The 24,065-nt window shown below is 54.1% G+C and overlaps 1 protein-coding gene across 1 annotated transcript in view; it reads left to right on the forward strand.

Moving 5' to 3' along the window:
* Positions 1–2,448: 2,448 nt before the first annotated feature.
* Positions 2,449–24,065, forward strand: part of LOC147828384 (BMP-binding endothelial regulator protein-like) — a 211,840-nt gene continuing 190,223 nt past the window's right edge. Inside the window, exon 1 of the mRNA XM_087210127.1 lies at positions 2,449–3,250. The gene's annotated coding sequence lies outside the window, so the exon portion shown is untranslated. The remainder of the gene's footprint in view (positions 3,251–24,065) is intronic.

Below are 24,065 nucleotides of genomic sequence, written 5' to 3' on the forward strand. Positions count from 1 at the left end.
GAAACGCAATGCCTAAATGATTGTATTTTTGTCTATCAACTTATTACATTTTATAAGAATTAATATTGGGAAATGCAGGAAATTGAAATCTACATGCACTGACAAACGAAGACTACGCAGCTTTAACATCAGGCAGCAAATTTGGCTGTGAGTTTCCTGCGGGTCAGAGTCAAACCAGAAGCAAGATCGGGTGCAGATTCTGGTTTTCACAGAGAAGAAAGAGTAGAGAGCACAGATTCCCCAGGGAGATGGTGACTTTCCTGTGACCTAGCTCTGGAGTGAGCTTCTCTGGAAGGCTGAGAAGGACAGCAGGTCATGGAGCGACCGCTGCCCGTCTCTCTCACTGAATGCCACAGAACTCCAGCGGTGGGATTACTGTTACACCAAAGCAAAACAGGACAACACGGTCCATGGAAACAAAACCCAAAGAAGGACTGAAACACTGTGGTCTGTTGGCGCATGGTTCTGGAGCTACAACGAATACAGGATGAACCTGACCCAACCCTCAAATAAGAAACAGATGGAGTGCACGTCTTTCCAGAACCTCCTACAGACGGCGTTTCCATCAGTGGCGTTCACCAGGGGGTGGGGGTGCTTTGTTCCCCAGGCCCCAGTTGGAAGCTTGGTCTCCGTGCGGTGGTGTTGGGGGATGGGTGCCGGGGCCCTCGGTCCGTTCTGGTCCTGGGAGACGGGCCTGGGATGGAAGAGCAATGCCGGCCCCTGCTCACTGGCTTCCCGTCTCCCCACAGGCCCTCCCCCTATGAGCTCTGCGCAGTGTGACACTGCCCACCACAGGCCCTCACTGGAAACCAGACACTTGGGGCCACCTGCTCTGCCACCTCCAAACTGTGAAGCAAAGAATCTCCTTTCTTTATGCAGCGCCCAGCCTCGGGTGCTTTGCTATAGCAATGGAAAACAGGCAGAGACCAAGTTTGAAGCAAAAGTTGGACAAAAGGCAGTTTCAGGTTATATAAGGACACGGGTGCCTGGAATTCTTCTTGGGGAGCACTTAAGGGGGCAGCTGGTGGGAAGTGGGGACCCCGGCTGGGGGACCTGCTTTTGCCAGTTTCCCAGACCTCCCTGATTCGAGTGCTGAAAGCCCTGCGTTCTGTGGCCCCCCACTCCTGCGTGAAAGGGCAGGCGTCACTGCAGCGAGGGAAGGACTTTCCGAGCCACACGTGTGCAGCGAGAACCCTGTCTGCACCCAGACTGTGGTTTATTTCGTGGTGGCCCCCGCAGAACCTGGTGGACCCCCTGCAGTGTGTGTGTTTGGCGCTGACATCTAACGCGGGCCGCAGTCCTCCCTCCCTAGAGCCAGGGACTGTGCAGGGCCCTGCGGGCCAGGCAGCCACCTCCCCAGGGAGGGCCAGGAATCCCAGATCAGAATGAGCACAGGAGTTGTCCACCCCAAGGGTCAGGAGAGCAGCTTCACGCCGCAGACGGAATCTCAGGCGTGGGGCTGGCCAGGGCGGCCTGGCTTCCTGCTGGTTAGCTATGGGATCCGGGATTGGGAGCTGTGCACCTAACCCCGAGACTTAGTGTGCTCATCTGTGAAGTGGCCGCGTGGGTGTTGGGAAAATGTCCCGAGACACTGCAAGCCCTGGCACGGTCGGTCCTGGACTGTCTGACGCTCTCCGCCCGTCCTCTCCTCGGGCTAGGCCCCATGGAGCTCAGCCTGCAGTGGGAGCGTGGACAGAACACTAGCTGTTCCTGGATGAACCTCACTCTGGGACACCCCCTCGCCCCAGAGATGGGCGGAGAGCTGCACCTCTCGGCCATTTGTTCTGTCTGCTTGCACCAGACGGGAGTGTGCAAACTGCCTCACAGACACCAAACTTTTGCTCGGCCGCATTCAAACACACTCGGGCTCCAGAGTCCGTTCTGTAGCCCGGAAAACAGACAGACGTTTTCTTTTTCCTCGCCTTCCCAGCTCCCTTCCTTCCCGCTTTCCTCTCCCTCTCTTGTCTTTCGTTTGCTTTTTTGGTACCGGGGATCGAACTCCGGACCGTGCACTTGCGAGGCAGGCGTCGGAACCACTGAGCTACACCTGGCCCTCTCCCGCTCTGCCTGCGATGTTGTTGGGTTTGCCCCTTGCGGGCTCACGGGTGGGTGAGCTGTTCCCCTCGTGAGGCAGATGGCTGAGCGGGTCCCTTGCGGGCCTAGCGCCTGGGGTCGGGTGCTGGTCCCCACTCACCCTCACTCGGGCGTTTACGGAGCCAGGCAGCCGGGCACAGCCGCGAGCGAAGCCTCTGTCTCACGGGCCTCGCGCGCCTGCGCAGGGCAGGCAGTGACCGCCACCCGGACGGACGGACTGACGGACGGACAGACGCAGGGAACACGGGGCGGTTCGCACTGGGAAGGAGGCCAGGCAGGGAGGGCGGAGAGGCGGGGCCAGGGCCGCCCCGGGGCCGCGGGCGGGAAGGCCCCGCGGGGACAGACCTGGAGGGAGGAGCCAGCCCTGCAGGGCCCGGCAGTGCTCTGAGCAGGGGAGCAGCGGGAGCGCGGGCCTGACGTCGGGCGGCGAGCATTTACCCACCCGGAGGGGCGGCCGCGCCTGGGCCGTGCCCGCCGGGAGAGCAGTGCCAGGCGGCCACGGAGGAGCCGCTGTCTGGCTGCGTGGGGGCCGGGCAGCTCGGGCAGTCCGGAGCCCGCCCCAGCGCAGGTTCTCTGCGACCAGGAGCAGGCGAGAGGGCCCTGCCGGTCCCCGCTGATTCCCCGGGGCTGCTCCTCCCCGTCTCTTCCCAGGACGGGCGGTCCTCGCCTCTGGGGATGCCCATGCCTGAGGTCAGCTCAGGCCGCAGTCGGCCGGGTGCGAGGCAGCCCTGGCCCGCTCCTTCCGCCCGGCCAGCGGACCGGTCCTCAGGGCTGTGGAGCACGGAGCGCGCTTGGTAAGAAAATTAACACCAAGCACTGGGATGGGCCACGAGCTTCGGGAACTGAACCCGCGGCCTCCTTAGCGCGGCCACGAATTTCCCTGCTCGGCCTCAACCGCGCCCAGCTCAGCCGCGCAGCCGCTGCTTCTCTCAGATCAGGGAAATCACCTGGACAGTCTGCACCGAGCACCGGAGCGCGCAGCGTCCGGGAAAGCCGCAGTTTAACCTTCGCGTCTTCGTTGTCTGGGGGCGCAGAGGCCCAAGGCCTCCTGCCTCCCGCAGGGCCACACACAGCACCCCGTTTCCAGCACATGCGCCAGACTCCGAGAGGACGCCTGTCCCCGTGGACGCTGCCTCTTCTTGTTCTCTGAGGCCTGGTGAGTCCGCCCAGCCCCTGCACGGCACATCTGCAACCGTCCCCAGGGCCCGTGTTCTCACCGCCACGCTCACCCGGGAGGCCCCGGCAGCGCTGCGTGCCGTCCTGGCCCTGCAGAGCTGCGGCGGTCCTGAGCCTCGGTTTCCAGGCCCGAGGGATGGTCCCAGCCAGCGCTGTCTCCTGCTGGGTTCTGCGCTCTGGGACGTCTCCGGGATGAGCTTGGCCAGCCCCGCTGTCTGGGAAGGGAGCTGGCCGTTCCTCTGGCCCCTGAGCGCGCTCCCCTGCTGTGGAACAGAAACCCCAGGGCAGGTCCGCAGAGGCGCAGCGGGATGGCCCTGGCCAGCGTCACAGACGGATGAGGGAGCGGGAGGTGGGGGACACAGGCGGGACTCACACTGCTCTTTGTCCCTGGGATGCTCCCCGATGACCTCAGAGCCCGGGACAGGGGGCGGTGACCGCGCCCCGCAGGCCCCGGGATCGGCATCATCCTGCGGTAGCAGTTCGCGTCACGCCCGTCGCCTGCCTTGCTGCTGTGACTCCGGTTCGCTCACGTCATGAGTGTAAGGGGCCGAGTGAAAGCGCCGCACACGTGCGTGTCCTCGGTCTGAAGCGGGCGCGTCCAGACTCGGACAGTGGCGCTGTCTGCGCGGTTCTTCGCCAGTGCCGCAGATCGCATGCTGCCGCGGGGCAGGTGCTGGCTTCCAGGGCTGCGCGCCAGTTGACTAAGAAGCTAAGCTCTGACCGAATCAGTCGCTGCACTTGACGGTCGGTGTGTGGAGGCTAAACGGCCATTTGTTGGACCGTTCCCCGGAAATGAGGAAAGGGAGACTGATGTCAGGTGGTTCTAACCTTGTGATGGGTTCAGTAGGAGAGTAGAGCGCTGTGATTTTCAAGTTACCTTCGTTCCTGATTAAAGCAAACCCTCGAGTATCCATCCATAAAAGTGGCCCAAAGAAACATCAGTCACGTCTGTCTCTCAGAGTCAGTTTTAGGAAGGACGTGAAAAAGCCTTCCACGGTCGTGATGAATTAGGGCCTTCGGTCTTACGTACAGTATGATATTTAGACTGTAAAGTGCTGGCCCCTTGTGTTCTATGCTTTCGTTTCTTTCAATTTCTTCATTCGTTCCCAAGCTTTTTATTGCACATCTACTACGTAGAAGTGGCACAAACCCAGGAGGATCTAAAGTGTACCTTTGCTCTTGAAATGCCGGGCAGAGAGAACAGTACCGCCTGAGGACAGAGAGGCCGGGGTAGCTGGGGAACCGGGGAGCGGAGCACAGCTCCGGCGGGGTGGCTCACTGCGGGCGGCGGAGGGGCCCTCCTGGAGGTGGGTGAGGGGCGAGGTGGCTGGAGGGCAGGCAGGAAGGGGGCTTCTGCTGCGCGGGGGGCTCCGTGGCCCCTGCGTGGAGTGCGGGGAGGGCAGGCCTGGGCCCCAAGGAGGAGAGGAGGCGCCTCGGCGGGCTGTCAGGAGCAGAGCTGAGGACTGGCATCTCCTTCCCGTCACGGTGGGACAGACTACTAAGCAGCACACAGGTATGGCGCCCTCTCAGAAACCGCAAAGTGGGAGGTCTCACTACCCGGTGTCAGAGGGGAAACTGAGGCCCGGAGAGGCCGGTGCTCAACCAGGGTCACGCGGTCAGCAGAGAAAGTGCTGGGTTCTGAACCCATGCTGTGAATTCTCTCTCTTTCTTTTTGGTACTGGGGATCGAACTCAGAACCTTGGGCTTCTGAGGCGGGTGATGGCACCACTGAGCTCCACCCCCACCCATGCTGTGAATTCTTAACTGCATTGTGCACCTTCCTGCTGGATCCATGGGGTGGGAGAAGGGGACTAGCTCTTCAGATACGTCAGAAGCATACTATCTCGGGGGAAGTTTTATCTGCCTTGCGTTCTTGGTCTGGGTTAAACAGCTAGCTGGAAATAGAAATGAATTTGTTTTTATGCAGAAAAAATGGGGTGACAATGGAGCTTTTCCAGAATGTCCTGTCTTCCAGTAGACGCAGAATTCAGAAACTGGATGCAGATGTTCATCTTGAGGCTTTTTCTTTACGTCTTCTTGTGCTGGGAGTGCTGCGCTTGTGGGCTGTCTGTGCGGACACATGTCAATGCCACAAGGCGAATGCAGCCCGTTGAACTGGGATTCAAGCGTGATGCGAAAAATAGCTGCAGTTTTGACTTTTAAGGAACTCTTTATTTCCTTTCTCCACCGACAACGTCCAGTTGTAATTCTGAAATTGCACAAGCACAGCACAGTGAACTCGCAGAATGAGCTTAATGTCCCGGAGCGGTCCAAGCCGAACACCACATCACTCTGTGCAGTTTGGCGGGCGGGAGCGGGAGCCCAATCCAGGACGGAGAAGCGCACAGGCTCACTATTCCTACGTGAGTTCGTGCAGTGTCCGTGGTTGAGCTGATCAGAACCCGTCTCCACTCCCCGTCCCTCTCCCGCACTTTCACAGAGTGCCGCGTTCACGGTCCGTCCAACCTTCTCCTGCCCAGCGAGGTGCTGTGGCTTCGAATTTGCATCTGTGCTCTGGCAGAGTTGCAGATGCCATCTGCTCTTGCCCTCTCGGCCCTGGTGGCGCCACCCAGAGGTCGGCAGGGCCTTGATTTCTGTGCATGAGGGGAGGGTGGTGGAGGGGCTCTTTGCAGATGCATGGGGGCCGCCTGCACAGAGACCCCTGTGTTCACAGCGCTCTGTGACATTCACACGCTGCCCCCAGCCCTGGGCACAGGGGCTCCCTGGCCCACACAGGTTTATGTCCTGCTGAACCCATGGCAAACTGGAAGCATCTTAAGTCCCAAGTGTGCTAACCCCGCCTAAGCTGTGGAACACCGAGCCCCACACACTGCACCACAGAGGGTCGGTTGTTTGCCTGGTGAGCATGTGGCTGCCCAGGCACTGGGGCTCAAGGCCGCGACCCGGGATCTCAAGAGGAAAGATAGTGCTGCCCGAGCCCAGGGAAAGGTCCAAGTCCCTCTCTCACCATTGCAGTCAACACACTGTCAGTCCAGCTGCTGGGAGCTGGCTGCCATCTGCAGCCGGGACAGAGAGGAATAACCCACCCAGCACGGCAGGCTTGCTCTCGGCCCTTGCTGACCAGGCTGTGCCTGTGGATGACGTGGTCTCTGCGGAAGCCCGCGCTCTCTGAGTCACCACCCAGCAGAGACGAGCAGGGTGAGGAGGGAGAGTAAAGCCAGAGGTACAACTCTAGGTCAAGGCCAGAAAGCAACTTGCAAACAATCGCAAGTCAGTTCTCCTAGCGGTGACAGGCAGCAGCACCTCCTGCTGGCTGGGAGGACTTTGTGGGTGTAAGACGGGCCCAGGGGCCACAGGAGAGGTGACAGGTGTGTGCAAGACTCATGGTTAGGGTGGGGGACAGTGCAGACCAGGAGGGAGGCTGCTGCTTGGCCCTGCTGCCTCCGAATTCCTAAAGCATGAGCCTGGAGTACAGAAATGCACGAAGCTCCTCAAGAGAGGAGGGAGCAGGAGGACAGGGAGGCCTGCTGAGAAGAACTTCACCCCGTGATGGAAGCCAGAGCTCATAAACAGCACCAGAGGGGCCTCAAGGCCTCCAACAGTGGCTGAGGATAGTTACTGTTGCACTTGCACTAAATCACAGGAATCCCAGTGCCAAAAGCCACTCAGTGATGAAGTGAAGCAGCCTGCAGGGGCCACCAGGAGGTCTTGTTGCTGCCCCAGCAGGGGCTGGTCTGGGCTCTCAGGCCAGCTCTGGGTCCTGTCTGAGGGGCCCAGCTCTGTCCGCAGAGGAGGCTTGCAGAGCTGGCAGTCTCACTGTGGCTTAGAGTTTGCTGTGTGTTTCTTGGCAGGAGGAGCCAGTCCTGCGATCATGAGTGCCCCAGATTCATGGCCCAAATAACACCTTCTGGGGGACCAACCGGGCCCAGGGCAGGCCTTCTGCTGTTGATCCTGTCTCACAACCTTGATCTGTTTTGTTGGCTGTTGTAGGCTCCTGCCCTAGGGGCCCAACCGCCCATGTCATGACATGAAGAACACAAAAGTGTGTGTACATTTTCTTCCTCAGCATGGAGTGTGTGCTCTGTAGTGGGAAATTTGGGATGATGAGATGAGAGACAATTGTTCTGTGCTATAGTGAATCCCAGGGCAAAGGACAAAATAAGCTTTGAGCCAAAATCTTGATTTAGTTGCTTGCTTTCTCAAGATTCTTTAAATTCTTCCCCAAATCCTGAGGAAAGGTTGAGATGAGGTACCCAGAACCCAAACCCAAAAGGAGCCAAGGGTTCCCTCTCTGGCACTAGTGAGTTGAGTTAATGTGGTCACAGCTTTCATGTGTCTGTGTCTCCTCCATGATGAATACTGTTGGGAACAAGGTGGGACATGCAGGTATATAGCTATGTGTTTACCTACAGCCTTAGACTTTTCTTGTTGCTGAAGCAAAATATCCAACACCCAAAGTTAAAGGAGGGAAGGTTTATTTCAGCTCACAGTTTGTAGAGCTTTCAGTCCATCATAGATGGTTCTAAAACAGGATGGCATGGCAGAGGGGCATCATAGAGGAGAAACCGTCCATGGTGTGGCAGGGCAGGCAAAGGCAGCAAGCCTGTCTTCCCTCTCTCCCTTTATGTTCCATGCAGGATATAAGCCTATTGACTGATATCACCCATACCCAGGATGGGGCTTTCACAATCCACACCCTTATTCCCAATGTCACACCTTTACTCCATGTTCACAGACTACTCCAGCCACCTTAGAAACTCTCCACCTATGAATGTGTGAAGCTTTGGGGAGACATCTAAATATAAGCCATAACACCTGCTTCAATTTCCCTTTCTCTGAACCCTTATTGTGTCAAAATATGCTCTTTTATCCTCCTTGGTAAGAAGGAAGAGATATTTATTTCCCTAATCTCTCTTCAAAATCTAAAGAAAATAAAAATATGTCCTGTAAAATTTTGAAATGTGTTAATTTAACTTGGGCCATGGCAACTACACTCTGTTACATATACAGATTTATTTTTATCAGGGTGGACATTGAATAATGTGGATTTTGTCCATTTTTGAAGGGTGTATAATACCCAAACCATAGAAATGACTTAACCTTTATCAAATTGCCTTCATTCCCTATGTCATTGCAATAATGCTAAAAACAGAGGAAATAGGAGTGACAAGTGACTTAAATTTCATGTCAACCAAACAATAAATTCCTACTAGGCTAAGGGCATGCACAATGGACGTGCCAGGCACAAGTGTTTGCACCTGTGTGTTTCCACATGTGTGTCTCTGTGCCCGTTCATACATGCAGTGGAGTGAGAAGTGGGGAAGCAGGTGTGGGAGCCAGCCTGAAGTGTGGGTGCCAGAGAGTTCTGGGTTCATGGATGTTGGGGTGGGAGTTGGGTCCTTGTCTTGCAGAACTCTTGTGGATAGCCTAAGAAAGAGTGATCACTGTCGCTTCTGACGTTTAAGGCAGGAAGTGTGACCTGGGCACCCTTTGTCCCCACGAGAGCTGTCAGAGAAACAAAAGCCCAGAGTGTGTAAGTGGAAGAAAGTGGTCTTGCATGATGCTCCAGCCTGAGGCCAATCCCCATCTCCTCTCCCCTCTCTTGGCCCAGAGAAGTTGGCCCTGGAACATCTGCCCGCTGCATTCCTTGACAGCCCTACAGTCTGGGGGAAATGTCTTATTCCTCTGGCAACTTAAGTCAACTAAAACTTCCCCTTTATAGGTGGTCTTCAAGCAAGGAGCTCAAAGACACCAAGCCAGCCACTAAGGTTAATTACAAGTGATACAGACCTCACAGAGGAGGTTTGTCTTCGTCTCAGCTTCTCACCCCCCATGAGTAGTAGCTGCCTACAGACTGGGAATTCCCATGAGTCCCCATTCTGGGAGAAGGACCAGCTGCGGTGGTGGCCTTGGTGCTGGAGCTCGCATCAGAATCGACACTCCAGGGCAACGTTCTGCATCCTCACCTCCCAGGCACAGCGCACCCCTTTAACACTCTCCAAGACACTATTTATGGCAGCGTCTGACAGATGGTGGCACTGCACCAAGGTGTGTAGCTGTGGATTTTCCTCCTGTCGGCTGCATTGCAATTCTAGCCTCCTGGCACATGGAAGTCATATTTCCTACCTGAGCCAGAAACTTTGGTCCAGGTGACACTGCCCGAAGGAACTGAGAATTGAAGTCCTTGTTTGCACAAGTGGGTGGTCCATACATACTGGTTCAATCAGGTATCTTTGCTTTTACTTAGATGCGAAAGAGTGTGTGGAGAGAGGTGTTTTGAGAGAAGCAAAGGAAGGTGCCAACAGGTTCGCGTCCTGTAACCAGCTTGTAAGCCTACACAGCATGATTCTTTAAAAGATGGTAAACCCAATATTGGCATGGGGCTGGGTGTGCTGCTCCATTGCCAGTGTAGGCTCAAATCGTTATGGGCTTCTGCACAAAAGTACTTGTGAACTGTAAATACAGTAATGCCTCTTTTAGCAGCTTATCCTGAGGATGTAATCAGTGATACAGAAGAAGATATATCAAACACATGTTTTCATCACATTATGCTAAACATGAAAAACTGAAATAAAATGTCCAACAGAAGTGGGTGGTCAAATCGATTATGGCTTATATCCCACAGACACATCATTTTGGAAAAGTGTTCAGCAACACAGAAAGGAATGTTCAGTGGGGAAAAGCACAAGGAATAAAATGCGGATTAAGTAAATAACTTTGGCAAATGTTGATACATGGTGAATGAAAGGTTCTTTTCAGTGCTAGAATATTCTGGAGGGGTCTTGCTGACTAGAAGTCAGAGAGCCATTGTGTTCCTGCAGGGGAACTAGAGAGTGGGTGGTGATCTGGGCGGGGCAGTTTGCTAGCAGGTTCCCAGCTCCTGGGCAAGGCGCCCTGCCTCAGTTACACTGGAGAAGAGGTGGGCAGGCACCGCGTGCTCTGTACCAGCCGGGTCCACACACCTGGCCTCTGCCACCGGAAGGCCTCTGTGACTCTCAGCAGGTAGAGACCCTGCTGTGTTTGTCCATTTGTTCCTTCAACACCACTTAGTAAGTATCCACTGATGCAGACAGTGCTACATGCCAAGGATACATCTAAGTGTATTATGCAATATGCCACACACGCTATAATATGTACACTACAGTGTAGACCATACTATTACTACAACATACATGTGATAACATGCATGCTGTAATGTACATAGTATGATATGTACTATTATATGTACCACAATATATGCTGTAATGTATACTAGCATATGTACTATAACACACACTATATCATATATATCATAATATAAATACCCTAACATGTATACTATAACATATAGTTTTAATTTACTATAATATTTACTATAACAGAGACTGTAACATATACTAACACAGAGACTATAACATATAGACTATAATATGTACTGTCATATTACTATAACATATATACTATCATATATACCAAAACACATGGACTATAACATGTACCATTACATGCAGCCCATAACATGTACACTGTGATGTGTACTGTCATATTACTGTAACATGTATACTATTGTATATACCACTATATACGGACTATAATGTGTACATTACATTGGATGGGCTCAGGGTGGCCACCTCAAAGGTATCCCTGTCCTGATCCGCCTGCAGAGCCTCCGGGTGTGACCTTATTTGGAGAAAGTGTCCTTGCAGATGGGGTGAGGTCAGCGCCTTGAGAGGAGGAGCATTTCCGGGGTCACTGGGAGGGGCTGAACTGTGACAAGTGTCCCTGAAGGAGACAGAGGTGAGGAGTCAGCACGGGCGAGGACACAGCGTGGCCACAGACAGAGACTGGAGGGTGCAACAGAAGAGCAGAGGCAGAGCCACCAGGGCTGGACGAGGCCAGGTCAGGATGGTCCCTCAGAGCCCCAGAGAACCTGCAGCCGGAGATCGATGTCTTTCACAGACAACGGCGCAGTCTGGGAACCGCCACAGCTGACCCTAAGACAAGCACTGCAGGGGAGGCAACTGCAGGAGCCAGAGGCGGGTGGGGTGCGGCGGGGTGGGAGGAGAAGGCTGCGGCCCAGCAAGTCACGAGGCAGGCTGCCACCCCTGAGAGCCGGGCCCGCGCACACCGACCCCAGGAGGCTGCGTGGAATCCCTACGCGCTCCACATCCTGTGACTCAATGTGGCCTGGAAAGATAGGAACGAACGTTGTTCCTGCCTTATTTTAGGAGGAGCAGGGCTCGGAGAGATGAAGCCAGACACCTCCCAGCGATCTCGAGCCTGCTGGGAAACAGCCTTTGGGCCTCCTGCATCTTTCGGAAGCAGTCACCTTGGCCTTCACAAATTCCAGTGTACAAGTGAGTCTCCTCGTGCCGCCAGATCCTCCCAAAGGAGGACGTGCAGGCGAGGGCCTCGGGGTGCAGGGAAACGGATCTCTGCTTTCTCACCGAGGGTAGAGGAGGAAATAGGGCCCCAGCAAATGAAATGTCTGGAGAAAGAAGGGGAGGAATGGTTTCTTTACCAGTCTTCCTGGGTTGGATTGGTGAAGACCCTGTAGCGAGGTCATTTTCAGTGACCTCAGGAACGTCCAGGCAGGGCGGTGCAGCAGCATCTCCGTGATCTCCCCAAAGGATAACATGAATTAAACGCTAAACCTTTGAAAGTGCGGAACAGCAGGAGCCAGCTTCAAACTGGTCGCAGACTGGAGCCCACGGATCTGGGAGGCGCGGAGGGCGGAAGCTGTCAGAACATCAGAGCCTTACCTGGGCGGTGGCGAGCCTCGCACAAACTGTGCTGGTGGGGACGGGGCCCCGTGGCACCAGGAAAGGCTGCTGCGGGGAAACAGGGTGAGGGGACCTCTCTGCAAGCACCAAGGGACGAACGGCTGCGGAGGGGCTGCTCTCATCTGACCTGACCGGCGTCCAGGACTGTGAGGTCCGCGCACAGAGCGCTTTAAACCGTGTGTGGATTCCTGGAGAATCTGAGGTGCCAACAGATCGGGCCATGTTTGCCACCGCAAAGAAGGTGCGATGCCCACAGAGGCCAGAGAAGAGGGCAGGCCACACCCAGGGCCCTCGGGGAACTCAGTCAGCCAGGGGGCCTCGGAGGGAACTGGGGCCAGAGCCGAACTGCTCCGCAGGAAGCAGCAGGAGAGCAGGCAGGCAGGCTGGAAGGCCTGGTCTGAGGCTGGGACGTGGGGGCCCTGGCTGTCTGGTTAGCCCCTCCGAGGTGGTCGGGGGCGGGGGGGGGGGGGTCGGGTCCGGAGTGAGAGAGAGAGCCTACAGGGAGGGGCTGGGCCCTGGGTGGGGTTTGTGTTTGAGAAACTCCAGCCAAAGTCATTTGCAGCTTCTGACCCGAGGCTGGCAGTCTCACAGCCCCTGGGTATCAAAGCATCAAACAGAGAAAATAAGACTTTGTTAGCAACGTTAAACAGCTGGGCGTGGCTCAGCCGCTCTTCCGCTTCTTGAAAGCCTTTCCTAGGAGATGAAAACACCGGCATCTGAAGTCAGGGCCTCTGTTGGGCGCAGGAGCCCCGTGTGGAGCAGAGAATCTGCTCAGGGGGTGGCGGGGATGTGCGCCCCAAGCTCGCTTGAAGACTTGGACACCTTTGTGTGCAGAGGCCTCCTACGCATACGGACGCAGCCGGGCTCATTAGCAACGAGCTCCAGCGGAGCCTTCTGGTCATGGTTTTAAGCGTTGCCATTTCCAAGCCACCCAGCAGAGCCAAAGGCGTCACGTCTAGGACGTTTTGATGCAGTCTGTTGGCACCACAGCCCGACAGTGAGTTCATCGTGAGCTCGGGCACGTTGGGTACTGCAGAGGGAGCCGAGGGCCGGCCCTGCTGGAGAGACAGCTGCAGCGTGGGACTGAATGGGGCTCCTGTCTCAGCCCCTGGACTCCACCTCTGAACCCCGCTTCCCCTTCTCCCGCGGCTGCCGCTGAGGAGCCCAGAGTTACTGATGGTGCATCTCACCGCGTGCAGCTCCCTCGCTCTGCTTGCACGTGAGTGGCCAGCATCGGCTGCCCGTGCGACCTCACAGGACACAGGAGCTGCGAAGTGGTGGTTTCCACGGCCTGCACATTCCGTGTCTGACCTGGACAGGCCAACAAGCAGGGCAGTAAACCCAACACACATTCACAAGGAGGAGCCGCAGCCTCGGCGGACTGGGCCCGGCGCTTGGAGAGCGTGGTCTCTGAGTCAGTGAGCTCAGGGACAGCCGGGCCTTGGATGCAGGAGCACTCACATTTCAGGGCCATCACGGCTCGGGGTGTCCCGGGGCGCAGCAGTGTCCAGAGCACGCAGCCAGCAGCTTCTGCGTCCAAGTCCCGCTCAGCTGGAAAAGTCCTCTCGGGTCAGAGAGTGAAGCAGCCTCTCCGTCTCCGGCCGCACCTCTGCGGATGCCCAGCTTCCGCCTGTGTCCAGGGCTGCTGTGTGGAGGCCCAGCTGGCTGTGTGGACGTCTCCTGCTGGGCAGGCTGCGGGCAGTGGAGCCCACCCCTTCGTGTGGCTCCCTGCCACCGCCCGGGACGTGTCACCTGTCCCATCCCCATCAGTAGCACTTCTGTAAGAGCAGAGCAGGCTCTGCAGTGATGTGGAGAGGAAGCGCACAGTTTGCGGAGGAAACCGCCCGCTCCCATTTGTCCAAAAGCAGACCTTGGAGGGCGGGGAGAGGCATGGTCGGTCGGAGGCAGCCGCTTTGCTCGGGAGTTTCCAGCCTGCACAAAGCTGCCCAGGGCCCATGGTCCATCTAGCCCCCACCTCAGGGTCCCTGGTACCATTCTGAGAGCGTGTGTGTGTGTGTGTGTGTGTGTGTGTGTGTGTGTGTGGCTGGGGTCGGAACCCAGTGTCTTTGCATGGAGCTACATTTTTAGCCCTTTAAAACTTTTAAGGCAGGTTCCTGCTAAGTTAGTAAGCCACCAAGGCTGAACTTGAACTTGTGTCCTCTCCTCAGCCTCCTAGAGTGCTGGGATCATGCTGGGATCAGGCCACAGGCCACGGTGCCACTCTTCAAGGAGACGGAGTAGCAGGCCACGTCATGTGATTGCTGGTTTTAACTCTGCCGTATGAGGATTTAAGATTCCACCCACTTTCCCCAGGATTTCCCCCAGAATAGGCATTTAAAACCCATTTCTCAACGTTCTTATTACTCACTGTCTGCTGAGAGCCTTGGTGCAGATCGCCAGGCTTGATGGAAATAAGTGTGGCTCCCTGGCCTCTCTCTCACACACACACACACACACACACACACACTCTGCCTCGTTTGCTCCCTGTTACACTTCTCGCTGCTCCCTTCAGCCCCTTGCACTGATGGCAAAAATCATTTCTGTGTCTCGGGTCCCTCGACAGTGCTCGGCCCAGAGCTTGTGTTGAGAAAGACCCAGACTCAGCTGGAAGAGCCCTGGGTTGATTGACGATGCCTGATGGAGAGTGGGGAGTAGCTGGGGTCTAAGAGAAGCTTCAGATCCTCCCACCCTCCACAGGGCAGTAGGGCCCTTTGTAGTCTGGCTTTGTTTGGACCACTGACTCTGGACCCAAGTGCTCCTCCCCAAACCCCTCACCACCTATTATTTGCTTCCCCTGGGCTGGGCGTGAGAATAACCACCCCCTGCTGCCTTCACAGAGTGCACTCTGGGTCCCAACTGCAGGTGTCCCCTGGTGTTGGCCCCTCGGGTTAGAATTCGAGGAGGCAGACTACAGCATGTAGCTCCAAAGCAGGCTTTGCTCCAAAGACACTTTTGTGCAAAGGGTTCCTCCTCCTGCCACTGGACTGCTTACTTCTTCAATTAACAAAGGATGAGGTAGTCCAGGGACAGTTTAGCCTGGAGCCCAGAATTTAAATATGTGTGCTGAGTGGGGAATGAAAAAGACCCTAGATGAATCCAATTCTTGCAGTACCTGGGGCCACTGCAGGGGCGGGATGAATCTCAGGGCTGAGCTTTGAAGGAGCAGTTTTGTCCTGGGACGTGGGCTTTGGGTGTGTCACCAGGGTGCCGAGTTGGTGAGAGCCGTGCACCCTTGGGATACCTTGGTGCCCGCTCTTACCCCTCTTCCCTTTCTCTGCTCCACAGCAGACGCCGTGCTGCCTCACTTGGCCCTTCACATGCAGACTTCAGGACATGGGTCCTGCTTCCGCTGCCCGGACAGTGAGCCCCTCTGAGGCTCAGGCTGTCAGGTCAGGAGAGCCATGTGCCTCCCCGGCGAGCCTGACTGCAGCACCTTTCTTCTTTTCCCACTCCCAGGTCTGCTGCATTTCAGAAGAGACCACGCATATGTGTAGAAATCCCACAGATCTTCCTTTGCCCCCCGACCCTCCATTCTGGTGGTAGGGAAGGTTGGGTTTAGTCTAACATTTTAATTTCCTTTGCCATTTAAATCTTTACCTGGGAGAGGAAGGGTTCTGTCCTTTAAAGGCACCGTAGAGGGCCTGGGGCACTGAGGGCACAGAAAGAAAACTTCTTCAGCAGCATCTGACCAAGGCCAGCACCATCCAAAAATGCCTAAGCCAACAGCACGGAGTCATGAACACTGCTTCTGGCCCATTCCCATTAACCAGTGTCCCCCAAGACTGGTTTTCCTCTTAGTATGGTGAAATACGTCAAAAGCAAGTAAATTCTCCCCTGGATTTAAAGGATGTAACTGAATCCCATGGAAAGGTACCAGATTTTCTCAATGATTTATGTGGCAGAAGTGTGGTCCTATTTGGATAAACTTCTTGCTGTCTCACAGGAAAAAGAAAGTAAAACACTCAATATATACTCACCAAGCAGCTCCAAGAGCACGGCTCTGAACAAAAAGACATGCTAGGGCCGAGTGTGGTGGTGCACACCTGTAATCTGAGCATGCAGGAGGCTGAGGCAGGAGGATGGCTGCAAGTTTGAGGTCAGGCTGAGCTACAGAGTGAGTTCAAAGCAGCCTGAACTATAGAGACCCTGTCTCAAAAACAAAACAACAGCAAAGACAAACATGGTTTTTAAAAAAGCTAGTTTAGAAATGTAAAATCATATTTTATGGTGAGAGTTATCACATTGCCAATTTTTGTAAGATATTTTTATTCTTTTAAAAAAATTAATTTTATTGGTACATTTTTGGTATACAATATAATGACATTCATCATTGGAAATTTGCACCTTCACATAATCTCTCTTGGTGCCAGTTCTTTGTTGATGCTATAAGTAAAGTCATTTTTCTTGTTAGTGTGATGAGCAATTGCTCATGAATAAGAAAAGGGGGTACAAATGCGGTCTTCATCGAAGTGTTAGCACACTGGATAGAAACGTGAAGCCCCCCAAATTTACACCAAACCCTAGACAGATGCGATGAAGGTTGGAAGCTGGAAGCCACGTCGGGAGACCGCATCTCGGGCCCAGGCTCTTGCTCCCTCACAAACCCACAGCACGTCTTAAAAGCTGAAGGTCAGTGCCACTCAGAAAGGCATCGGTCCCTCCCTCAGACTCACCTTAAAGTGAAGCTGTGGACAGGAATTCTACTGGGTTCTGTTCGCATCTCAGGGACCTAGAAAAGCCCGCAGAAAATACCCTTGTCGCCCATTCCCTGTGAAGACCCCAGATAACTGCCTGATACTCTTTGTTGATGACTGCAGCAACAAAGGCGTCTTTACCTGGAGAGGTAAGAATTACCAAGAATGTTTCAGTATAATAAAGAAAAGAAAGGCTTGTTTTTGAAAAGCATGGGATTAGGGAGGATGCAAGCCAGACTGGAGAAATCCCCATCATGTTCTGCACTCCAGCATGGTGGGTGTGTCTGGAACCCTTTGGGGTCACTCTACACTAGAGGAACCCCCACGTGGGGTGAAATCCGCAGCCGTCCAAGGAGGGAACCTGGGTGACAGGGGGCACGTGACCACTCTTCTCAGTTTAGAAATGTCCTAAAAGTATGAGGCTTTTCCGTCATTTTGAGAAACTGATTAAGCCAAGGAAAAGGACATTTCCATATCCCATGTGCATTCCACTTTGCATCCTCATGGCTCCAAGGTCTCCAGGTTGAGAACATCATATGGGAAAACTTCCACTATGATCTGCTTAGAGGACATCCAAAATAAGCAGGAGGAAATGTTGTCAGACAGCACGATGTCCAGTGATTTCAGGCTTTTTCTGTGTCACCCAAAGAATCCACCGGGAAAACCAATCAACAGTTAAATGCAAACTTTTATTTAAAGTAAAGGAAGAAGAAGAAGAAAGAATGAATAGAGAAGAAAGAATGAAGAGAGAAGAAAGGAAGGAAAGAGACGAACAAGAAGAGATATGTCCTGCAAGCCAAGAAACACAGCAGAACAAGCCTGCCGTGGTGGAGAGGTCAGGCGTGGCTGCCTTTCATACCCTTTCAGATCCAGGGCCTGGAAGCTGCTGTGCCCACCATCCTGGCTGTGACTGACAGGTTGCTTTCAGGGTCAGGTTACATAGGTCCATCTTTTTCCCAGACGCTGGCCTGGATCTTCATAACTATCAGGTTATATCCTGTTTTCCAGCCAGCCTGCTATGGCCCTAATCTCCCACCTCAGAAAGAAATAAGGTCTGAACTTGGGCAGTGATCATTTCTTTTTCTAGTGATCATTTAATCCAGCCCATCAGAATACTGTTTGCTTTGCTTTTAAGAGGTTTATAAAAAGGAACCACAAGAAGTGGTGCTTCAGGGTTCTCAGAACTAGAAATCATATCAAATTTGCTCCCCAAGCGCCAAAACAATATAATAGGCACCAAACTAAAGTTTCAAAGGATATTCAAGCCAGAGAAGGAAACTGGGGAACATTGATTATTTGGGGAAGAAATGATGTGTGTGTGTGTGTGTAGGCGGAGACCAGATGTGCAATTCTCAACGTCAAGGTTTCTGGAGCCAAGAGAACACTGCTGAGCCAGGAATACAGGATAAGGTGTGCAGGGATCCCGGCAGTCCTCAGTCAGCTGACCTGTTTTAGGAGAAAAACACTTTTAAAATAATGAAGTGAGACTGTATCTGGGAGTCTAGTTCTATATGCCTCAAAATGAATAGCTGCATGAAGATCTTATGGTTTCTTATTGAAACAAGTATTAAGCACAGGGAATGCCTCGACTTAACAAGGCTATCTGAAGAAAGCAAATTTTTATGTGATACACGAACATGGATTTTAAGCAGTAGATAATTTGACCTTCATCAAGATGCTATCACTTATTCCAAACAAAGAGAGCTCTTCATCTTATTGCTCCTTAGATGGCAGCCCGTTCTCTTGTTAAGAGCTGATGGGGATAGTTTTTTCCCTTTGAGCCATTTTACAAGTTTGTTTTCAGAATCAAATGACTTTTCCAATACCAGAGGGTGAGCTATATGCTGTCTTCCAGGTTTTTTTGTTTTATTTTGCAGTACTGGGCATGGAACCCAATGCCTCACAAAGGCTAAGCAAATGCTCTACCAGGGAGCTACATCCCCAGCCAACGCCGTCTGAATAAGGAAAAATTCTGTAGGTTTGGCTGCCCAATGACACAATTTAAAAGTTTGCATTCTATCCACTTTTGATTTGACCTTGAAATTACCAAACAGCAGAAAAATGACTTTTGTGAGGGCAGAGTCCAGTCGAAACCTTGCAAGATTGGAATCATGTAATTTTTGGAGGTTGTGTTCTATCTAAAAGCCTTGTGCGGTCTGGGTACCCCAAGAATGATTTTCTACCCAAGTCATGTTTGAATAAAGCAGTGCATAATAAAACGTCCTGCGTTTCCAACAAACCTGATCTGGCTCAGGGTTGGGTCCAGAGTCTTCCACCACTCTTTACAACACCGGCTGATATAGGAGAGTCAGTTCAGCCGAGGGAGATTTTACTGCCTTAGCCGGAGCATACCACAGAAGCTGTCAACTTCGTGTCAGGTTTAAAAAGTACATCCCAAATAATTATATTTTCTCTTCTTGTGATCAAAACGTATAGTCTACATTTTCTAATAGCAAAGACAGAATAGATTATTCTCAGGAGAAATAATCTTGATTTTTTTGCTCTCCTCTATTCAAGCTAGACGAAAATATTTTCACTATTTTCTTGGAATAACCTCAGTATTAACTGTCATTTTCCAGCTATGACTTCAGCAACTTCAGTGAACACATGGTGACTTACTGTTGCCCTTATTGTTGGTTTAAACCTTTGTAACCCTAAAGGTGACCAGCTCTCCAGGGCTGGGTCCATTTATTCCTGTAGTTTAACTTGCCCTGCCTCTGCCATCACTCATCCTTGGAAGAAAGGCCTCTGAAACTGGTGAGTTAGACCAGGAGGTCAGTGATCCTTGGGAACCTACACTGAGCAAATGCTCATTTTCAGTCAAGAACATTTTAAACATATGGCTTGGTGTCTTGGCCAGAGTAGCACTGCTTGTTACTGTCTAGAATGGACTTAAAAGTACTCAAGTGCAGACTTCTAAGTGATGAGACCTCACCTTAATCCCTTCATAGCCTCGGGGCCGCACACTCACTGGAACCACCAGGGAGGGAGCCAGGAGGACACAGGAGAGACCAGCCACGAGTGACCACGCGAGAGCTCGGAGCCGGTGCTCTAACAGATGTCTCTGCACGGAAAGACGGTGTGATGCCTCTTAAATCGACACCCCCAGATGCCACGGCAGTTTTCTGCCTGAATGTTAATACTTGCTGGTTTATTAGGTAAAACTGGGCCAGAGACTTTGCTTCCATTGTAACATACTCTGCTGAGGGTGTGAGAAACCTGTTGCTCTCACCCTCTTCTAAGAGAAGCTAGAGAAATCCACCAGAAAGAACTGGGCAATTGTCAGTGATCATGTGGACCCAGGTCCTTCTGCAGCTGTGGTGTTGAGCCAAGGGATTAACGCGACAGACTGCAGCTGTATCCCCTTCGAGACAAGGGGCCCCGTGTGGCCTCGGCGTTGGCTCTCTTTGTGGCAGATTTGTTACACTGGCCCTGCAGCCGAGCTATCAGCTCAGGGAGCACGCAAGGTTTCTGAGTGGGGAATGACCGGCACCGTTCACTGTGTCTTTCATCGGTTTTTATTTTCTGTGCAATGTGATGCCATGACAACGTGGAGCCTTTCAGACCTGGGGAGAGGCCGCCCCTCGTGGGGTCTGCTCGTCCCTAGCAGCTGTCCTGTCACATGCAGGCCACCCAGACCAGCACTCCTGGCTCCTGACTCCTAATCTCTCTGCCAGGCCTCTGGGTTCTCACCCTCCATCAACCCAGGGCTGACGCCAGCCAGCCAGCGATGTCCTGGTGCCCAGCACCCTGGCGCACTCACCTCCAGTCCTGTGCTGTTCACCCCACCTCGCCTGGCCTCCCCGTAAGAAGCCCGGTGGAGGTTCTGGCCGGGACCTTCCCTTCACCCATCTGTGGCTCTGGAGGCAAACCTGGTCCTTCCCAGGTAACCCGTGTTCTGCGGTGGCCCCTTCTCTGAGGAGCCACAAAGATGAAAGTCTGCTTTCCGGTCATCTGCCTTTCTGAGTTCCCAGTCCATCACTCCATGAAATAAACTCCTACAGGCACAAACTGCAGGCCCAGCGCCAGCTGGTGGGACTCCGCAGCCTCAGCCGGCCTCCCGAACAGTGGCCTCCGGGAACAGCCCTGGGAGAGACTGGCGGGTCTTCCTGGGGCCCAGCCTTGCCCCGGCAGTCAAGAGGAGATGAGTGTTGGTGGCGTGGTGACCCAACTGTGCCTCCATGGAAAACTACACCTGGCCTAGGGCACACCCTTCTGCTACCAGCTTCTGAGGCTGAGGGTCCGGGCCACCACTCGGCGCCTTCGCACCCCGGAACACTCTGGTCTCCGGGCGTGTGAGTGGGAGCTGTCCAGTGGGGGCACGCTCCCCTCCCCGCAACACTCAGCTTGGACCCCACGCCCACCTGCGTCTCTGCCTTCCTCTATGCCACGCGAACTTCTGCTTCCTTGACGTCTCCTTTGAACCAGCTGTACATCCGCCCCTCTCCTCCTCCCACGGCTTAAATAAAACCTTTTCCATGTGCTCATTTTGCACCTGTATGTGAGTCACCCTGGAGTTTATCCTGGAGATTATCCCTGACCGTGGTTACTCGAAATCAACTTTGGAAGCACAAAAATAGAGTGAAGGCAGGAACACCGGACTCCATGGCTCACAACCACTGCCTTTTCTTCTTTGCTGTCCCTATCACTAATTTCAAAATGTCATTTCTTTGTGGCCTGGACGATAAGGTGTGTGCGTGCGTGTGTGTGTGTGCGTGTGTGTGTGTGTGTGTGTGTGTTACTGAGGATGAACCCAGGGCTTTTGCGCTGAGCAACAGGCTGGGCTCAAGTGTGAGATCCTCTTACCTCAGCCTCCAGAGTGCTGGGTTACAGGTGTGCACCATGTTTGGCTGATGCTCAGTATTTACAGAGGGAAATATTGGGAGCACAGCCCCGGGACATTCTGAGCACGGCAGCAGGGGGTGATGGGGTTCGGGCACCGGCTTTCCCCACAGCAAGCTCAGGGTCACTCCAGAGCCTGCCAGGGAGGAGCTGAGTGAACCTAGGCACATCGGCTGCCACCGTGTCTCTCGGCCCTCACTGTTTTCATGAGCTGAATTCCTGTTACTGTCCAGGATGGTCACTGCCATCTAGGGCCCCATCTGACACCTGCTCACTTCCAGGCACCCACGTTGTCTCTGGCCCCAGAGCAGGACAGCAGTGCACCCAACCGGGGCCTTCCCTGGCACGGTGACTGTTTCGGTCAGGCACGTGACTGTCCACCCATGCAGCCCGGCCCAGCCCACACTGGGAGACTGCTTTTCTCTCCTTTTCCTATTTTCTGTCTCTGGCTGGGTGTGAATAAGGAACATGCAAACACTCATTGCTGCAGGCAGCCCTCGTACCCAAGCAGCAGAGCCCCAGGCAGCACTGAAGGGAATGGGCACAGCGGGACCAAGGCTGGGCCCCGGGAGCCTGGCTGCAGTCGACGAGTGCAGCACGTGTGATCTCAGCGGCAGCCGGGGCTCTGCTGATCTGGAGAGGAGCCCGCCCTTGAATTGGCACCAAGAGGGCTCTGGGGCTGTGGCCAGTGAGTACTGGAAGGGCTGCTCCACTTCCCGTAGACTGTGTAAGGAAGGGCCTTCATCATCTGACAAGCCTTGAATTGCTGTTCCCCAAACCAGAGCGCGAGTATGCTCAGGACACCGGCTCTGGACTCACTACCTGGAGCCGTAGTTTTGTCAAAAACCTTTTTTTCCTGCCAAACACAGTTTTCAAGTTTGGCAAAGGAGCATTCCCCATGAGAGATGACGTGTTCTGACCACAGCTTTTCCCCATTATATTAGAGGCTGGCACAGGGCAGGCTGTGCTCACAGTCGGGCAGTGCGCGGCCGGCTAAGGCTTGGCAAGTGAGCGTGGAGCTGGCAAGCATGCTTCTGAATACAGCGCTGCTGAAATGTGGCACTCGGGTGCAGGCACACACACGTGCTCCCACCCACACACCTGCACGCATATGTGCATGCACACACTTAGCTTTTTTCTTTTGAGAAAATGAAATAAAGCACATGGAGGAGGAGGCAGCACACTCCCTGAGCACATGCGAGTCTCCCTCCTCACCTGGGAGGAGCTGCAGCCTGGATCTGACGTGGGGAACACAAGGGAACTCCTCTGCTCGATGCCGTGGTGCTGCCTGAGTTCTGAACGGGAGACCAGCTGGCAAACCTGAGAACCTGGGAAATGCAAAGCTGCACGCGCTCTTGGTGGAGTCACAGCATGGTCCCGTGGGGTCCCAGGGCACCATGTCTCAGCTCCTAAGGAGACTTGTGCACCTGTTCTTATCTGGCACGGCATCAGGGAAGGCCTGGGTGCCCTCGCTCGTACCCAGGGAAGCCTGCATCGCTGGTCGCATGTCAGCGTGGATCCTAAGCTTGCACCCTGCCTGCCCACGACTGTTCAGCCCCTAGGAAGAAGTCTGAGTCCCAGCTAGGGTTAAACGTAACATCCTGTCTGCTGGTGCCATTCATTAAAAGACGATTTGCCCATAAGAGCTACTTCACGTGTCTGCAGTATATTTTCTCCACAGACAAAATCAATAGAGATGATCGATAAAAGGAATTATCACGCATTTCCTGACAGTCCTGTGGTGGCTGCAGCTGGGAAGCCATGGCCAAGGGGTGGCCAGCTGGTGGGGCCATGCAGGTGGGTTTGTCGCCCAGCTGTGGGAAGACAGTCTAGACGGGCTGCCACCGTGCCAGGCTGTGCCCCAGGGCTGCCCACCGCCCTCGGCTGGTCACGCACCGGTGGTGCCCAGATCTCAGGCCTGGTCTGGCCAGAGAAGGCTGGGCGAGGCATTGAATCTGGGATCTGTTGATTTTTGCTCATGTTCACTGGAACCGGGAGACTCTGCAGGACCAGGCACATGAGCCGAGGGAGGCTGAAGCAGGCTCCCTGCCTCATGTGGCCGCGCCACATGTTTCTCGCTGTTCCCTGCCTCCCCACCAGCAAAGACCTGCAGCGCCTCATGGGATGGCGCTGCCCAGCACGACCCACATGGAACAGGCAGGGGCTGTCCTGGAGCCGGACACAGGGACAGCTCTCGGCCACCGCAGGCAGCGCAGGGGATCATGCTGTGGACACAGATGGCCACACCCCATTTTCTCTCTGCCCTCCCTCCCCTCCCTTTCCCTTTTCTTTCCTTTCCTCTCTTCTTTTTTTGCCACGCTGGGGACTGAACCCAGGACCTTCACTCTGAGCTGCATCCCCAGCCCTTTTTCACTTTTTAGTGTGAGACAGGGTCTTGCTAAGTCGCTAAGTTGCCCAGGCTGGGCTTGAACTTAGCATCCTCCTTTCTCAGCCTCCCAGAGTCCTGGGATGGCAGGTGTGCACCACCCTGCCTGGCCCCTGTCCCTCTTGAATGCTGAGTGCCTCTGCAGTGGGA

This window comes from Heterocephalus glaber, unplaced genomic scaffold, assembly GCF_053883595.1.
Source record: "Heterocephalus glaber isolate CG9 unplaced genomic scaffold, H.glaber_assembly_v1.0 deba00001111, whole genome shotgun sequence".
Classification (NCBI taxonomy): Eukaryota; Metazoa; Chordata; class Mammalia; order Rodentia; family Bathyergidae; genus Heterocephalus; species Heterocephalus glaber.